The sequence below is a fragment of the Telmatherina bonti genome (assembly GCF_933228915.1).
Source record: "Telmatherina bonti genome assembly, chromosome: 14".
NCBI classification, from domain to species: domain Eukaryota; kingdom Metazoa; phylum Chordata; class Actinopteri; order Atheriniformes; family Telmatherinidae; genus Telmatherina; species Telmatherina bonti.
Window position 1 is genome coordinate 8,967,648 of NC_136612.1, and position 18,950 is coordinate 8,986,597.

Consider the following 18,950-nt stretch of genomic DNA (forward strand, 5'->3'; position numbering starts at 1 on the left):
TTTAAATACAATTAAAAATAAATAGTCAGATATCACCTTTTATTTTTCTTTTATCCTTTCTTTGACGTTAGAAACACATTCTATCAAATCTACATGTGGTCCTCCGTTCTGAGGCCATTAGTGAGATTTTACATTTTCATGCCATTTTATTGAATTCAGTTTGTGTGTAAAAACCCAGTTTGTGTGTAAAAAGAAAACCAGTTTGTGTGTAAAAACCCAGTTTGTGTGTAAAATTCCAGTTTGTGTGTAAACATCCAGTTTGTGTGTAAACATCCAGTTTGTGTGGGAAAAAAACCAGTTTGTGTGGAAAAAAACCAGTTTGTGTGGAAAAAACCAGTTTGTGTGGAAAAAAGCCAGTTTGTGTATAAAATTCCAGTTTGTGTGTAAAATTACAGTTTGTGTGTAAAAAAAACCAGTTTGTGTGTAAAAACCAGTTTTGTGTGTAAAATTCCAGTTTGTGTGTAAAAACCAGTTTTCTGTGTAAAAAATTCCAGTTTGTGTGTAAAAACCAGTTTTGTGTGTAAAATTCTAGTTTGTGTGTAAAAACCAGTTTTGTGTGTAAAATTCCAGTTTGTGTGTAAAAAAAAAACAGTTTTGTGTGTAAAAAACCAGTTTGTGTGTAAAATTCCAGTTTGTGTGTAAAAACCAGTTTTGTGTATAAAATTCCAGTTTTGCGTGTAAAAAACCAGTTTGTGTGTAAAATTCCAGTTTGTGTGTAAAAACCAGTTTTGTGTGTAAAATTCTAGTTTGTGTGTAAAAACCAGTTTTGTGTGTAAAATTCCAGTTTGTGTGTAAAAACCAGTGTTGTGTGTAAAATTCCAGTTTGTGTGTAAAAACCAGTGTTGTGTGTAAAAAACCAGTTTGTGTGTAAAAAAAACAGTTTTTTGTGTGTAAAATTTCAGTTTGTGTGTAAAAAACAGTTTTGTGTGTAAAAAACCAGTTTGTGTGTAAAATTCCAGTTTGTGTGTAAAAAACAGTTTTGTGTGTAAAATTCCAGTTTGTGTGTAAAAACCAGTTTTGTGTGTAAAATTCCAGTTTGTGTGTAAAAAAACAGTTTTGTGTGTAAAAAAAACTGTTTTCTGTGTAAAAAATTCCAGTTTGTGTGTAAAAACCAGTTTTGTGTGTAAAATTCCAGTTTGTGTGTAAAAAAAAAAAGTTTTGTGTGTAAAAAACCAGTTTGTGTGTAAAATTCCAGTTTGTGTGTAAAATTCCAGTTTGTGTGTAAAAACCAGTGTTGTGTGTAAAATTCCAGTTTGTGTGTAAAAAAAAACAGTTTTGTGTGTAAAATTCCAGTTTGTGTGTAAAATTCCAGTTTGTGTGTAAAATTCCAGTTTGTGTGTAAAATTCCAGTTTGTGTGTAAAAAAAACAGTTTGTGTGTAAAAACCAGTTTAGTGTGTAAAATTCTAGTTTGTGTGTAAAAACCAGTTTTGTGTGTAAAATTCCAGTTTGTGTGTAAAAAAAACAGTTTTGTGTGTAAAAAACCAGTTTGTGTGTAAAATTCCAGTATGTGTGTAAAAACCAGTTTTGTGTGTAAAATTTCAGTTTTGCGTGTAAAAAACCAGTTTGTGTGTAAAATTCCAGTTTGTGTGTAAAAACCAGTTTTGTGTGTAAAATTCTAGTTTGTGTGTAAAAACCAGTTTTGTGTGTAAAATTCCAGTTTGTGTGTAAAAACCAGTGTTGTGTGTAAAATTCCAGTTTGTGTGTAAAAACCAGTGTTGTGTGTAAAATTCCAGTTTGTGTGTAAAAACCAGTTATGTGTGTAAAATTCCAGTTTGTGTGTAAAATTTCAGTTTGTGTGTAAAAAACAGTTTTGTGTGTAAAAAACCAGTTTGTGTGTAAAATTCCAGTTTGTGTGTAAAAACCAGTTTTGTGTGTAAAATTCCAGTTTGTGTGTAAAAACCAGTTTTGTGTGTAAAATTCCAGTTTGTGTGTAAAAACCAGTTTTGTGTGTAAAAAAAACTGTTTTCTGTGTAAAAAATTCCAGTTTGTGTGTAAAAACCAGTTTTGTGTGTAAAAACCAGTTTTGTGTGTAAAATTCCAGTTTGTGTGTAAAAAAAAAAGTTTTGTGTGTAAAAAACCAGTTTGTGTGTAAAATTCCAGTTTGTGTGTAAAATTCCAGTTTGTGTGTAAAAACCAGTGTTGTGTGTAAAATTCCAGTTTGTGTGTAAAAAAAAACAGTTTTGTGTGTAAAATTCCAGTTTGTGTGTAAAAAAAACCAGTTTTGTGTGTAGAGTCAGAGCTGCATTTCTACCTGGACCAGATCCAGAGTTTGATCTGAACGCCGTTTTCATGGAGGGAAAACCAATGTGACCTTTTGCTCGGTGAGATTACCATCTGTCTCGGTTTGACAGCAAAGAATCTGAAATATTTCTCTGTAATTTCACAGCTGCATTTAAATGTTTCCACATCCTAAAACAACACAAACATTTTTAACGCCGTCTCATTGGACTGAAGGCGACGATGCTGTGATGCTGGAACATCCGTGTGTTTACAGGAAAACACATGTTGGTTTTTAAACCTTTATTAAGAGCTAATTATCAAACATCCAGCTTTCTTCAGACACTTCCATCTGCCTGAACTGGTCTAATCCTGTTTGTTTATTTTTGTTATTATTTGTGTTTGCATCTGCTGCGCTCTGCAGCTGATTGGTCCTTTGGCGCCACCTACTGGTCATAAGGCTGCCAGAGGACACAGAGAAAACACACCACACACTGAAGGCTGGTCTGGAATGAATGTCAAAGGGTCTTTGTGTGTGTGCACGTTGCACATGAGCGCCAATTTCCCTGACCGCCAATTTCCCTGACCTCCATCCCCCCACCCCCCACCCCGACCCCCCCCCCCTCTTCCCCTCTGTCTAATCGTATTTAAGTCCGCCGCATGCCGACTGCCGGCTCTCGGCCCAAACGTTTGTCAGATCGTTTGTTTCTGATCAGCAGCATCACATCATCCAGATCCAGGATTTACTGGTCTTTAATGGCAACCCAATTAAACCATTAAAACCTTGAACTCTGCTCCAGTCAAAGTGGTAAAAGAAAAGCCTCGGTTTTTTTTAAAAACAAAAAATGAGTCGAACAGTTTTTAGCCAAGATGGAGGTGCAGATTCTTTGTTTTTTATGTTTTTTTTGTTTTACTTCTGATCAAACTATGTAGTTATTTTTAGCCGTTTTCATCATCATGAAATCATTTGTTTGCATCCTGACAGGTCGGAGTTTGTTTAGTCTGCACATTCCTGCCTGGACGACTGCCTTTCTGTCACAACAAGCGTAACCATGCGCGCCGGGACATGATGGTTAATGGTCCAGTGAGTAACTTAATGGTTTCTGTTTACGTGTCCATGCTTTTTCCCCTCCATCGGTAGCAGCCACTGAACCATGTTCTTTCAGTGTGTAACAGAGTTTATGGCCTTTTAGTGATAAACATCTCCATCCTGACACCAAACGGCGTTGTTGTGTAAGGTTAACCAGTGCAACACTAGTTAACCTTACACTACATATTAATTCCTGTCAAAGCAAAGATGCTGCCCCAGAAACTGGTTCTTTCCGGCTCTTTTAGCTGCGGTGAAACTGTGACCTACCAATGTGGAAGCATTTACACATTTAATCTGTGCTGTCGAAACCTTTGTGTGGCTTCAGATTTCTTAGTTAAACTTGGTTTATTTTTATTTTTATGTTCAAAATCAGCTGTAAATGTTATAAATCTCTGTGTTCTTAAATCTCGTGTGACTTTAGGGCGGGCAGCGTTAACAGAACAAACACCAGGAATTAGGAATAAAGTGAATATTATAAACATCTGGAAACAGGCAACGTATGAAAGACATAATGATAAGCAACACTAATGTCTAGGTGTGACGATAGATAACCTCAGCATGTTTACTGCTTCCTTCTGCACAAACATAAATAAATAAATCAGCTCCTGCTGGCTCTTTAACTTGCTTTGGACAGCAGGTCAGTGTCATTTCACATGTCAGAGAGGACGAAGCTGAAGGGTTTTTCACCACTTGGATGATCGCTAAAAGAACAAAAACACTCAAATAATGTACTATATATAGCTTGACCCTTATTTCTTCATTATCTTCACTCCTTTATTCTCTCGTTTGTCTGAAAAGCTGCTCATTTCTACATTAGTTGGAGCAAAACTACTATTTCAAATATCTGGACTTAAGGCAAAAGGCAGGAGAAGTTGCTTAAATGCCTGCAGGAACATTTTACCTGTACTAAACAGGTAAGAATATCAGGTCACTGCGTACCTTTGATCTAAATCACATGAAAATCTACATGATATCATCAGAGATGTGACTGGTTATGACCATTTAGTGGCTAGAAAATGAATTAAAGAAGGAAAAGAGGCCTCTGCTATGAGAAACAGCTCTTTTTACAACATAAAGAAGGTTCAGGTTAGTTGTAATTCATCACAGACTACTTTTCATCTGGTGTGTGTTTTGGTATCAGTGTCTTGATGTGGTTTTAGTAGAAATCATTAATGGAAACAGCTGTTTAAAGTCTCCCATCAGTCATGGAGCTAAAACCACAGACTGAGAAGCTGATGAGGGAGCAAATGAGAGAAAACCCACAAAGAATACGGATAATTATCTAAAGTATGGCTTGATGGAGACAGATCACCAAGTTTTCTGTTGCTTACTGGTAAAGGTCCATGTCTGCATTTCTATACGTGTTATCGCTGGTGTGTTATGACCTCTGCCGACAACCTGAAACATTCGTGCAAACGAAGAATTTTACATTTTATTAAAGGGGTGCTATTACGGTATTTGGAGTTTTCTGAGCTTTCTACAGGGTTACAGTGTTGAATCCTCATCAGACATGTGAACGGCACTGTTTTTTATCACCTAAACGCATGTTTGAGTTTGAGTTTGAGTTCCAGCACGCTCTCCGTTCGGTTTCCATGGCTACAAAAAACGTGTCGTTTTGGAGAGTTTTTTCTACGTGGAAATCCTTGTGACGTCCCGGGGGATAAGGTTCGGTGATTGGTTACCTTCTACTGGTTAACAAGGGCATGTACAAATACATCAGGCGGGTGGAAAACGTGGGATAAAGTTGTTTCCAATGATGGCTGGTGAGTTTACCAAAGAGAGACATCCTGCTGCATTCGTTGCTGTGGGTTGCTGTTTTCCACTTCGTTTTCAGGCTCTGATTCAGGTTCCAACATGTAGGACTGTATGCTATGTGTTGACATTGTTTTTTGTTTTTTTATTGAGTTCATATGAGCCTAATCCTTCTGTTTATGAGACGTTACAATGACGGTGAAAGCAGGTGCGGTGCGCGCTCCCGATGTAGTGCAGTGGCGGGAGGCGGGGCTTAATGCGGAAGAGTCTCAATCCACTCGTTTTGCCCGCAGGCTGATCTGACAGCCTACGGAGAGGGTCGGTCTGAAGTAAATAAAGCCATTTGTGACAATAACTCCATCAATCCCAGCCCTTCTGGTCGCAGAAATAAAAATAAATTAGCCTGAAATACACATAATAGTTCCACTTTAAGTTGGTAGGGAAGCACCATGACAGTCTGCCATTATGAAACTACAGCTGCTGTTAAAGCTATAGTTGGTAATGTTACTGCGAGACATTTTACTCTGGGTGAAGAGGTTCCTGGTCCTGACAGCAGTCGAATCATGACAACTGTGGGGGGAGGGAATTTTTTTCTAACTCGCCTATTTAAAAGTAATTTAATCACGAAGTTTGGCATATTTGGGGGCGTGTCCTTTTGATTGACAGGTACCCGATCTCCCGCTTAAAGTAAGAAGAACGTAGAACCGCGGTTTTTAGCTGGTTAACAACGTGACTTAGCTTTAGCCCGCTTACCTCCGTTAGCTGGTTAGCTCCTGTTATCTCCAGGTTAGCTCGGTTAGCTCTTAGCTACAGAAAGCTCGGAGTTCGCTCGATGTCAATCATCCACCATGACGCTCACAGCCCCCCTCTCAGCTCCACCTCTTTGCCCATATTTGTATTTTTCGGGCGAGACGACATGCACACCTCTGCCAAGATGGTGATGGTAGGAACCGCCCACCGAGCTTCAATTCAGCTCTTCAGAAACCTACGGGTGACGTCACGGAGGCTCCGCCCATCTTTTTATTTACAGTCTATGGACTCCACAAGTGATTTAGATGCTCAACAGGAAGCCACTTGTTGCCATGTCAGGGACTCATGAAACGGTGTCGCCTCACCAGTTCCATTTCCACCAGTGGTTTCTGAGGTGGAGTATTTATAACATACTGGTCTCAGTGGTTGGCTGTTATGGATAGGAGCTACAGTGTGCTGGTCTGATTGCACAGAGCAAAACAAAAATGTTTTCTTCATTTATTTCTTGCTTATTTAACAATGATATGTTGTTTACAAAAGATACAGAACTTACATCCCTGTGGTTTGTATCTGAGTCAGCTGGTAACTCTCTTGGCCAATCACAGAGAACCCAACAGACGTAACCGGGGGGGGGGGGGGGGGGGGGGGGGGGGGGGGCGAGTCCTTTTTTCAGAATGTTCATTTCCAACCTCAGCATCACTTTCGGAACTTTCTTCTGCAGCTCAACATCTCCAGTAGCTGATCTGCTGCGTGTTTAGTGGTGCAGCAGTGAAAAAGGTCCCCCCTCAAACAGTTCCTCGCTGCAACACGTTCCTGTTTAGATCATTTAAACCAGTGTTGCTGTGCCAGAAGACAAATTCATACCAAAACTTTCACTGCTTTCCTGTACGTGCAGTTCTTTCACAACCTCATGAGGTCACACGTTCTTCAGATGTAAATCTTTATCTGACTACAGGAACATTTGAGGAGGACTCGAACTCGTCATGTGGAAAAAAAAATCCACCAACATTTGGTGCTTCAGAGCCTGGATAAAACGCAGTGTGTGCGCGTGTTTGTGTGTGTGCGCAAGGGATTAAAGGGATAACTAGTTGTGAGAGACTAACCTGATGGCCAACTGATCCATTAGCCTAATGACTAGCACACAGACACATGGAGGCTTAGAGGGAAGGAGCAGAAGACGACTTTAGAAACCAAAACGATCCAGCAGTCATGTTTCTAGTAGAAATCTCTGCCATGACACCTCTTTTCTCCCTCTCTCTCCCACCTCCTCCTCCTCTTCACACTATCATTTCCTAAAATACCTGGCCCCTCCCACTCCAGAGAGGAGCAGGAAGTGCTGCCTAGCAACCGTGGGTCTAGCTGCCGTGGTAACAGTTCACCTGAACACCTCCTTCCAAAACAAACAGCGAGTGTGAGCGAGCGAGCGAGAGGAGAGGGAGCAGAGGATTCAGAGTTTAAAAAAAAAAAAATCACTGTAGATCTCACGGTTTCTGTCACGCAAACACACAAACACACACCAGGAATGTGAAGAGCCATGCGTGTGAGCGTGGGCCGTGCAGATTCAGGAGGCAGAAACAGACCGGTGTGGATGTGAGAGCGGCGGAGGACTTAAATAAGACACGCTAACTGTTGATGAGGGAGCATTCGCTCAATGAAACGTTTTATTCATGTGTCAGGCTGCTGGGAACCAGGAGCTGGACCACATCCTGCAGGAGGCGGACTATCAGGTCCTCCTGACGGCGTGAAGTAGAACAACTCTAAACCGGGACCCGAACACAGGAAGCACCATGATGGAGTCCTTCTGGGGCGAAACCAACGGACTGAACCAGTTCAACAACCTGACAGCCGAGAACCACGGAGCCAGGAAGAACTGGAGCTGCTACAGGCAGAGTACTGGTCTGACTGGAAACCAGTCTGACAGGACACTGGTCTGACTGGACATTTGTCTGACTGGACACCGGTCTGACTGGACATTTGTCTGACAGGACACCGGTCTGACTGGACACTGGTCTGACTGGACACCGGTCTGACTGGACACTGGTCTGACTGGACACTGGTCTGACTGGAAACCGGTCTGACTGAACACTGGTCTGACTGGACATTTGTCTGACTGGACACCGGTCTGACTGGACACCGGTCTGACTGGACATTTGTCTGACTGGACACCAGTCTGACTGGACATTTGTCTGACTGGACACCGGTCTGACTGGACATTTGTCTGACTGGACACTGGTCTGACTGCACATTTGTCTGACTGCACATTTGTCTGACTGGACACCGGTCTGACTGGACATTTGTCTGACTGGACACTGGTCTGACAGGACACTGGTCTGACTGGACACTGGTCTGACAGGACACTGGTCTGACTGGACACCGGTCTGACTGGACATTTGTCTGACAGGACACTGGTCTGACAGGACACCGGTCTGACTGGACACTGGTCTGACTGGACACCGGTCTGACTGGACACTGGTCTGACTGGACACTGGTCTGACTGGAAACCGGTCTGACTGAACACTGGTCTGACTGGACATTTGTCTGACTGGACACCGGTCTGACTGGACACCGGTCTGACTGGACATTTGTCTGACTGGACACTGGTCTGACTGGACACCGGTCTGACTGGACACCGGTCTGACTGGACATTTGTCTGACTGGACACCGGTCTGACTGGACATTTGTCTGACTGGACACTGGTCTGACTGGACACCGGTCTGACTGCACATTTGTCTGACTGCACATTTGTCTGACTGCACATTTGTCTGACTGGACACCGGTCTGACTGGACACTGGTCTGACAGGACACCGGTCTGACTGGACACCGGTCTGACTGGACATTTGTCTGACAGGACACCGGTCTGACTGGACACCGGTCTGACTGGACACCGGTCTGACTGGACACCGGTCTGACTGGACATTTGTCTGACAGGACACCGGTCTGACTGGACACCAGTCTGACTGGACACCAGTCTGACTGGACACCGGTCTGACAGGACATTTGTCTGACAGGACACCAGTCTGACTGGACACCGGTCTGACTGGACACTGGTCTGACTGGACACCGGTCTGACTGGACACCGGTCTGACTGGACATTTGTCTGACAGGACACCAGTCTGACTGGACACCAGTCTGACTGGACACCGGTCTGACTGGACACCAGTCTGACTGGACACCGGTCTGACTGGACACCGGTCTGACTGGACACTGGTCTGACTGGACACCGGTCTGACTGGACACCGGTCTGACTGCACATTTGTCTGACTGGACACCGGTCTGACTGGACACCGGTCTGACTGGACACTGGTCTGACTGGACACTGGTCTGACAGGACACTGGTCTGACAGGACACCGGTCTGACTGGACACCGGTCTGACTGGACATTTGTCTGACAGGACACCGGTCTGACTGGACACCGGTCTGACTGGACACCGGTCTGACTGGACATTTGTCTGACAGGACACCGGTCTGACAGGACACCGGTCTGACTGGACATTTGTCTGACAGGACACCGGTCTGACAGGACACCAGTCTGACTAGACACCGGTCTGACTGGACATTTGTCTGACAGGACACCGGTCTGACAGGACACCAGTCTGACTAGACACCGGTCTGACTGGACACTGGTCTGACTTTAACTTTTATTCTGAATATAACAGGAATTAAAACTCCCACGTAAACCTAGCAACTGTTAACTTCAGGATCTGAAGTTGGACCACGACCGCTTCAGGACGGACTTTAGGACGTCCATGGGACAGCTGGAGGATCTGGTTTAGCAGCTAGCTGCTAAATAATAAAGATGCTCGGCCATGATGATACAATGTTTGAATAAAATAGCAGCAAACGTGACGCCTGCATTGCTCGCAACCGGTCAACACGCCTTCTCTGGTTGGTCAATTATATATCTGTCACATGCAAATATAAAAAAAAAAGTCGAGTTTGAAAATGTAAAACTGGCAAAATGGCCGGACGGACATTCGCATTGATTTGACACTGACTCAAGAAAATATATTAACATGCGAATTATTCCAACAAAAGGAGGATCCAGATTACCCCCAAAATCTGGATCCTCCTTTGTGAAGGCTTTTACTTTCCACAGAAGACTAGAGTTCCCAGAGAGAACATACAACTCCACAGAGAACCACGGTTCCAACCTCCCCACCAGCAGAGGATTGAACCAGCGACCTTCTTGCTGTAAGGTCACAGTGCTAACCGCTATGCCACCGTGCAGCTGCTCTGTTTAGGCATCACTTTAACTAAAACTATGTTACCTTCCTCGTCTACACCATTTGGACTCCAGTTCGATCCACCAAAAACTCTGTTACCATGGAAACGAGATGCCAGAACGCAACTAAACGTTTGTGCGTTACTGTCTGAGCATCGTTACTTTTTAAGATGCAGATGTTAAGTAATATTTAAAGATGTAATTATGTCTGCCTGTCCGTCTCCTAGCAACACAACTATAAAAGCTACGGACAGATTTTAATTAAATTCTCAATCTCCAAATCTCAATCAGGAACAAGGGATTCGATTTTGGGGGTAATCTGGATCATGGTTTAGATCCAGGAACATTTTTAACTCCAGAACCTCCAACATTCTAGTTGCAGCTCCGTCTTGGCCTCTTGTCGAGGATCTCTACCCGACCATGGCCGTGTCGTAGTACGAGCTCATCATTTCTTCCCTACCCGAGTTTTCCTCATTCACTTGTTGGAGCAGCCAAATCTTATTCTGCTTTCATTCCACGTCTTCGGTTCATTACCTCCGCCAAGGCGATGGTTATCTGTCTGTCTGCAACATAAACTAAAAAGTTACGGATTAATTTGGATTAAAATTTAATGGGTTTTCAGAACTGGAAGAAGGAACAAGTGGTTATATGTTGGATTTGATCCCAGTCACCGCCTGGATTCAGGTTTTTTCTAAATGATTCATTACAGTGGGGAGAAAGGGATAATTATGCCCTACAGGCGGTCCTTGGGTTACACGGTTCTCGACTTACGTTGTTTTGACTTTACGATGCTCATTGAATAAATGTAAATTAAATAAAAAGAGCAAGTTTCAAAGTTATGAGAGTCCATAAAGCTCTGAAATGATGCGTGACTGAGACGACGCCTCAGTGCGTATTTTAGTTGCCTGTACTGTTTTTCTATTAATATAAAGTATAATACGTGTATTTAGATAGTTATTTGGTGACCAAGGGGGCAGAATGGGGTATTTAGGGATAAAAATCCAACTTGCGTGGGATTTTGGGTTACGTCGCAGCGGTAGGAATGGAACTCATTCATAAACCGAGGACCGCCTAGATAAAATGTGGCTTGGTGGAAGTCCGCGCTCTCTGGTGCTTCTAGTTTATCTGGTGCAAAATAAAAAATAAAAAGTTAAAAATTTTCTTTTCAGCGACATTAAGGAGAGATAACAGCAGCACATCACTAGAACAGAGACAGTCCCGATACGTTTATTTTATTTAAGTTAAGAATAACTTCCTGTTATAGAAATCTGTTCTTGTGACAAGATATGAGCTCATCTGGAAATGTTAAATATTAAATATGTAAATGATGGACTAATATTAATGAGAACTGGATGTTGGTCTGAAGGAAGCGATGGAGGCAGGAATACAGCTTATGAAGCCAAATAAAACTTGCTTCTTAAGGGTTTTTTCCAGAGTGGCGACCTGCCGTTAAAGTACCCGGCAACCTGACGATTTTCCCAACGGAGGAGAAAACGAGCCAAAGCTCTTCTCTGACATTTGGAACATCAACGTCCTCATCGATCTGCTAACATCACATACAAGCCATTAATCTTCATTTTCCAGCGGTACTTTCCTAAAACTGGGACTCTGAGATATTCAGAAATGTGTGATAAAAACCTATAAATGACCGCGAACACGCCACATTGTCGTTGCGTTAAACATACACGTTTACAGGAGCTAATTACGTGTTTGCTAAATATTAGCTTCATTCATACAAGAGTTTTGTTGCCCTTCCAGAGAAATATTGTTGTGAATTCATTCAAAAGGAAACTTTTCTTATAACAAGATCTGGGCAAACCCGGTGGCTCATATAACAACTTAGAAAAAAAGAATTTCTGAGACATTTTTTTATCTTATTTATAAAACATTTGGAGACACAAAGAGGCAGATGACACCAAAAGTGTTTGATTTAACATAACAACAGTAAAGTTACTGTAAGTGCAATAAAACTTTACAATAAATGTTATTAATAAGTGTTAGGAGGTCTGCAGATGAGTTTTATAGTCAGTAGGGGTGGGAAATCAAATTTTTAAAAAAAATTTGAATATCAGCATTTTTTTGCTTCACGATTTTGCAATTATTATTTTTTTTTGTTGTTGTTGAAAAAAATTGTTTTTTCTTTTTCAAATAAATTCAAATAATCCATTATAAAATTTTTGTCATTTTTTTTATTGTTTTTATTGATCTTTTTACTTGTCTTTTTGGGCGGTATAGCAGCAGAATGATGATCTGGCTGCTGGGTTGTTATTTCCTCATTGAAATCAAGGAAAATGACGAGAAATTTTTTTTTTTTTTTTTTTGTACATTGTATTTTTTGTTTTAAGTCAATAAAAATCAGCAATATTAAAGAATCGGGAGAATCGCAATTCAAATCGAATCAGCACCCAAAAACTTGGAATCGAATCAAATTGGGATGAAAGCGTATCGTTACCCACTAACCCCACAAATGTGGGTTCCAGTTCATTTTGACCGGTAATAAAAACCTGGGAGATCTATGAAGCAAATCATCGACGGGATGTGTGTTTACTAAAGCATGCAGGATGTTCGGAGCTTTGTGAGGAGAGAAATGTAAAAGAGCAGTAGGAAAAATAAAAATGCAGCGGTGAATGATGGGAAAAACAAGGCTGGTAACGAGATAAAACCCGAGGTGAAACACCGGGCTGAGGAGACAGAAAATATCCACAGTGGCACAAACTCTGCTGATTTTATTTTATTTTACATCTTTGAATTCTTCTTCTTGTTTAAGAAATCTTAATAAATGTGTTTGAAGCACTTAAGAGCGAATGTTCAACAAAGTTATTTAAAGACGCGTGTATGATGAAATGCACTTTCAGTTTGACTGCAGTTGTATCCGGATACAAACCTGCATCAGGATGAGTGAACTCTTCACCTGGGTTGGTGTTATCCTCTCCACTATGAAGTTTATTTGTGTAATTTTACCAGTTTACTGACGTCTCAGACACAAGTTTACATGAAGATGTGGGATTATTTGACTGCAGTCCTACATGAACCAACAAGGCAGTGAAATGCAGTGAACTCCTCTCCCATCTGACACCAAACCAGCAGCTCGAACAATGGACGCCGCTGCACGCTGGAAGTTCAGGAGGTCAAAACACCAGGAAGTCCACTATCATGGCTCCAGTGCTGACTGGCAGGAAAGCTTTCCGAGCAACATTAAACAGCTGCGCGTTCAGTTTCCATCGAGTCTGTCGAGTTAGAAGGTTTTCTGTCATAACGATGCGTTTCCAGACCAGATGTGTGTGGAGAAGACCGGGTCTGATGCCGCGCAGCTTCAGCTCTCTAACTGACTCGATTTGTTTCAGACTTTATTGATTTGTTTGTTTTATTTTCAGCATTGCTGTTTGCTGACAAACAAACTTGACCTTTCTGATCTGACAGGTATGGAAACCCGTCGCGGCGGCATTTCGTTTAACCGACACCCTGACGAAAAGTTTGCCACCATTTTTCCCTGCTGCGTCCTTCAGTTACAGAAAATATTGCATTTTTCCATTCATTCATTTTCTTAACCGCTTTAGTGTCGCGGGGAAGCTGGAGTCTATCCCAGCAATCACTGGAAAAGAAGCAGGTCACCAGTCCATCACTGGGGAAAATGCTGCAGTTCCTGTACAATCTCATTCAGCTGGTGAGATTTTACAAGAACTGCGACTTATGAGAGTTAGCTAAGTAGTGTCGCTTCAGGGTTGTCTACTTTCCACAGCTTTTCAAAGCCGTTTTCCCACATTTTCCCTTTTTAATTTGTAGTAAAACTCTGCATTTCACTGCTGTTAGCCCCATGCAGCGCCATGTTTACTGGAAATGAACTGGTCCCAGGACGCCCTGCGTCACGTCCAGGAGGCATAAATACAGGAAACGTTTCCATCACACTTTACGATGTACTTTTATGTCGAAACACCTGAAAAAAAAAACATCTTATGTGGGTGTAAACACGTTTTAGAGATATTTAAGAGGTTTTTGAAAGTGTGTTTCCATTCATATGTTTTATTGACACATAATCCATTATAAAATTTTTCTAATTTATATTGTTTTCATTGATCTTTTTACTCGTCTTCTTGGGCGTTATAGCAGCAGAATGATGGTCTGGCTACTGTGGTGTTTTTTCCTCATTGAAACTAAGAAAAATGACGAGCAAAAAAAGTTTTGTTTGTTTTTGTTTGCTTTGAGTCCACAAAAGTCAGCAATGTTGAGAAATCGTGAGAATCGCAATTTAAACTGAATCAACACTAAAGAATCCGAACCAAATCGGGACCAAAGCATGTCCTCACAGCCCTCATTGTTAAAACTGTACCACTTTTCCTGCCCAGGAACTGCAGACGGGAAACTAGCTACGGCTAAAATCTGGTGTTAAGCATCTTTCATTATAGTTTTTACACATTAAAACATGGTCCCTGACAAATAAACTTAATTTAAAATAATAATATTTAGGTTTTGTGTAATGGAAACACAGCTAATGTCGGGAATGTTGCGCTGTAGAAACTGTTTGAGGGGGGACCTTTTTCACTGCTGCACCACTAAACCTGCAGCTGATTGGAGAAGTTGAGCGGTGAAGACAGGAAGTAAAGGACAGAGAGTAAAGCTGTTGCGGACGTTGAAGTTGAAGACAAAAGGAGATGTATTTGTTGTCTAGAGATGTTTTTTAAAAAAAAAAAAAAAAAAAAAAAAGGTGGGTTGTGGACCGAACAACTGAGAACACCGTCGCTGTAGGAAACAACATCAGGAAATCTCTGCACCTTCGCTGTAAGTTTGCTTTGGAGAACCGAAAATGTCTGAAAGTAAGATCAGCACCCTCCACACCTACAGGGAAAACGACGGAGGACACTCTGGCCGGGTGTCCTTCGTAGACATGTCTGCTACTGTACCTTCCCAACCAAAGCCCTGGTTCTGAAGATTTATCAGATTTTTTATACAAAGTACAATTCTCCTGACAATAAAACATCTATTTTTAGCCACTCTGCTGCAGTGCTTCTTCCAGTCTCACATGCAAGAGATAAATACTGATATACACCATGTAGCACTGTAAAACAAGCCCATATGACAAATACTGTGACATAAAGTGTCGTCCCATCCAGCATCAGATGATTAATGCCAAACAAACAAACACCTGCTGGAATAAACCCGTCCCGGCTTGTTGGCACCGTAAAGCTGCCAGGTGATCAGCTGCCAGGTGCCAGCTTTCATTGCAGCTGCACACAGATCCAGTAGAAATAAAACCTGAAGAGACCAGAAGAAGTCAGTGTCAGCCTCCAATAAGGAGCCTCATTCATAAATGCACGAGTAGATTGGTCCTGTTAGCACTTATCTGACACTGACTTACAGTTTCCTCACACACAAGACCTCTTCTGGTATTGCCACTTCCTACTGGGAGGTAGAAAAGATCGTTACTGGAGTTTGTGGGCGATTACAAGTTGGCTCCCTGTCACCAGTATCCACCAGTATGGAGTTAATTGCTGCCATTTGCTAGCTGTGGGCTTGTGCTGTGTGTGGTGCCTGGTTAACTTTTGGCTGGATCCTGGTTAGCTGGAAGCCAGTAAGTTACTGGTACCAGTAGGAAGCTGTTTCAGGACCAGTTAGCTGCAGTGTCCATCAGCTTAATGTCCTTTAGCTCCGACTGTCTGCAGGCCAACGCGTTCAGAAGTCAGCGTGGAGTCAGTGGGTTAGCAGGCACATAATGTCACTTTTTACCCTGTCACGTGGGATTTAAAGACATAAAAACACAAGTATGTGGGTTTTTAAGCGCTCTCTCTAACTCTCTCTCTCTCTCTCACACACACACACACACACACTCGCACACGCAGACCCTCACGGTACCGTGGATGTCGGCGGAGCTGAGGTCGCTTCCTCCCGGCTCCGCTGGCCACCGAGGCTCGGTGCGTCTCCCCCCGCAGACTCCGCCGCGCTCCGCCTGCTCCGCGAAAAGCCGTAAAGTGCGGAGAAAGATGCGTGTCACCTCCTACCGTTTCACCTCCTCCATATTTACAGTCTCTATCCCTCTTTCTTTCTGCCTCGCGCTCTCTCCCACCACCAACAACAACATTACTGACGTCCTCCTGCTGCCACGTGACCAGTCTGCTGGGGCTAAAAATAGACTCAATGCAAACCAACGGAGGCAGACAGGCAGGCAGGAGACACCTACACTGCTATACTTTCTCTGCGTTTCCTGCTTTGCTTTGACATGTCCCCTTCTTATTCAGTACATTAACTACAGTATTTTATTTTAAACTAAAATCGTTTGTGATCTATGTAAAATAAATCGGCCTTTTATGGTTTGTCCAGGGCCTGCCCGAGCCTCTACAGGGCGCTGGGCAGAACTTGATTTGGCCCCCTCGACCACCTGAGCGCCATCACTGCAAAACGTTTATTAATGTGACACTGATTTGCATTATTTGTTTTTGGTTTACACCAACGCAAGAGCGTAGGTTTGATTGTAACATTGGTTTGTGTTTTCTTGTTAGTCATAGCTGTATATTCTCTGTTTTTACTAAATTATTTGCCTTTTAAATATGGAAAGCATTTGAGGTGCAGATTTTCTGTATGAAAAGTGATTTATTGATTGATTGGTAAGGGCATAAAAGTTGCCCCCTAATAAAACACAAATCATATATATATATATATATATATATATATATATATATATATATATATATATGTATATTATTTATATATATATATATATATATATATATATATATATATATATATATATATATATATATATATATACATATATATATATATATATGTATATTATATATATATACATATATACATATATATATATATATATATATATGTATATATATATATATATATATATATATATATATATATACATATATATATATATATACATATATATATATATATATATATATATATATATATATACATATATATATATATATATATATATATATATATATATATATATATATATATATATATATATATATATATATATATACATATATATGCAGGGCTGGAATTCCCATTCGGTTGCAACAGTTCTCAGTTGGTGTTACTCTTCGCAGAAGTCATACCAGCAGGCCAACATGTGCTTCTTTCAGTCAGATTTTCCCAGTTTTTCCTCCTGTTTTAATAGTCTTTTCAATGGATTTGTCAAGGAGTGTTAGGGTTGATGTCTTACCTCAAGTCATATCATTTCACACCATGGCATTAGCTATTAGCAGTAGCTCGGTACCAAATACAGGTATGTAACTTATCGGCATTAATAATGAAACAGAATTATGTATCATAAGCAGCTGTTCTTGTTCTGCGTGAAAGTGAAACATACGAGTGTAGGGATGTTCATCCCCCTCAGTTTTAACATTAAACAGCTCTGCATTTTTCACACGCTCTTAATTCTTGCCTGTTCGGTATGAGGAGTTACGCTACCATGGGTCGTATGAATGGTCATGTGACTGCATGGCCACATCTAATTGGTGATTATATATATGTATAAAGAAATAACAAGTCAAGTGTTGCTTAGTGTACCAGTGTAAGAGTAGTGTTTATGTCTTTTTTGGGACTTAAGTTAACTTATTAACAGTTCAGGTGGTCAGAAACACTACAAACACGTGAAAATATTTTTGTGATGTAGATCCACTGTGATCAGTACGTTATAATCCATTTGTAAATTATAAACTGAGGTTAACTGTCGTTAAAACTGTAGAAATTACAGCTTGTTTCTCGTTTCTTCTCTTAAATGTAGACTTCTTGTTAAATGCAAGAAAGAAATAATAAGGAATAAAATACAATTGGAGTTTTTTTCTATTTATATATTTTTATTCTGACACCAAATTTCACCGTACGTGGCTCCTGAATTGACCCCTGGCTCACACATGGAGTCTCTCTGGCTGTGGGTGTTGGCCTTACTGGGCAGGTAAATTCAGAAAAATTGGTTCATTATGACATTGTACTATCTTTGTACTAGAGTGACGTATGTATACTGAATTTGTATTTGTCAGTAAGCGAAAACATCAGCAGAAATGACACATTTACAGTAAACATGTCAACCAGTCGAGCAGCTTTTCTTCTTAAAATGTAGAATAGAGGTACAAACGTGTGTGAAACGTTATCATCCTCTACAAAACAGATTCGAACTGGAAACAACTTGTCCTCATCTTATTACATTAATGAACCTTAAAGATTATAAAGAGTGCGTCTGCAGAATGAACACACATAATTTAATAAAAAGTTGTGTAAAATTGTTTTTGTTCCTTTTTATTAGTGTAAAAGTTTTGTGTGTATTACCATTTTTTGAAAAAGTGAATTCAATTTTATTATTATTATTTTTTCTTTTTCTTTTTTTTTAAATCAATATAGTTTGACATTTTAAGTACACTTGTGGGTCACCTTGGATGCATGTGGGCTCCAAGCGGGTGCTTAGTTGGTTTAGACCTCGGGCCGGCTCTGGTGTACACCATTACATTACAATATATAACATTACATTACAATACATTGCAGTAAATTAGGCTTACACCCAACTCGGGGACAAAAAAAGGTGGGGGTGTTTCAACAACTCCCTGATCTGAGGGTATTTTCAGAATCCTTAAAGATGCTTTTAACCTGGATAATCTGCACAAATCTCTCCCATCAGATGCTTAGCTTTGTCTGTGTAAACTACTGGGAACTGGTGTGAGAGAGACGAAGCAGACGCCTTGGAGATCTTTTCCCACATGAATGAAATGAGTATGTCTCTGCGACCACAAGGTGTTTCCGAGTCATGGTAAAGGAAAAACTGTTGAGATTTGTGAAGAGGATTAAATAATTGTATATGTGTTACTGTTGAAGAATAAATGAAGACGCGACAGCACAAATACAAAAAGTTTCAGGCTCGCCAAAAAGACAAAAATACCTTTAGCATGAATATGAATGTTCC

General features: G+C 41.0%; 1 protein-coding gene across 1 annotated transcript in view; it reads right to left on the minus strand.

Moving 5' to 3' along the window:
- hdac5 (histone deacetylase 5) overlaps window positions 1-16,057 on the minus strand; it is a gene marked incomplete at its 5' end in the record, with an annotated part of 79,481 nt that extends 63,424 nt beyond the window's left edge. The window contains one exon of the mRNA XM_079252590.1: window positions 15,881-16,057. The remainder of the gene's footprint in view (window positions 1-15,880) is intronic.
- Between the last annotated feature and the right edge of the window lie 2,893 nt (window positions 16,058-18,950).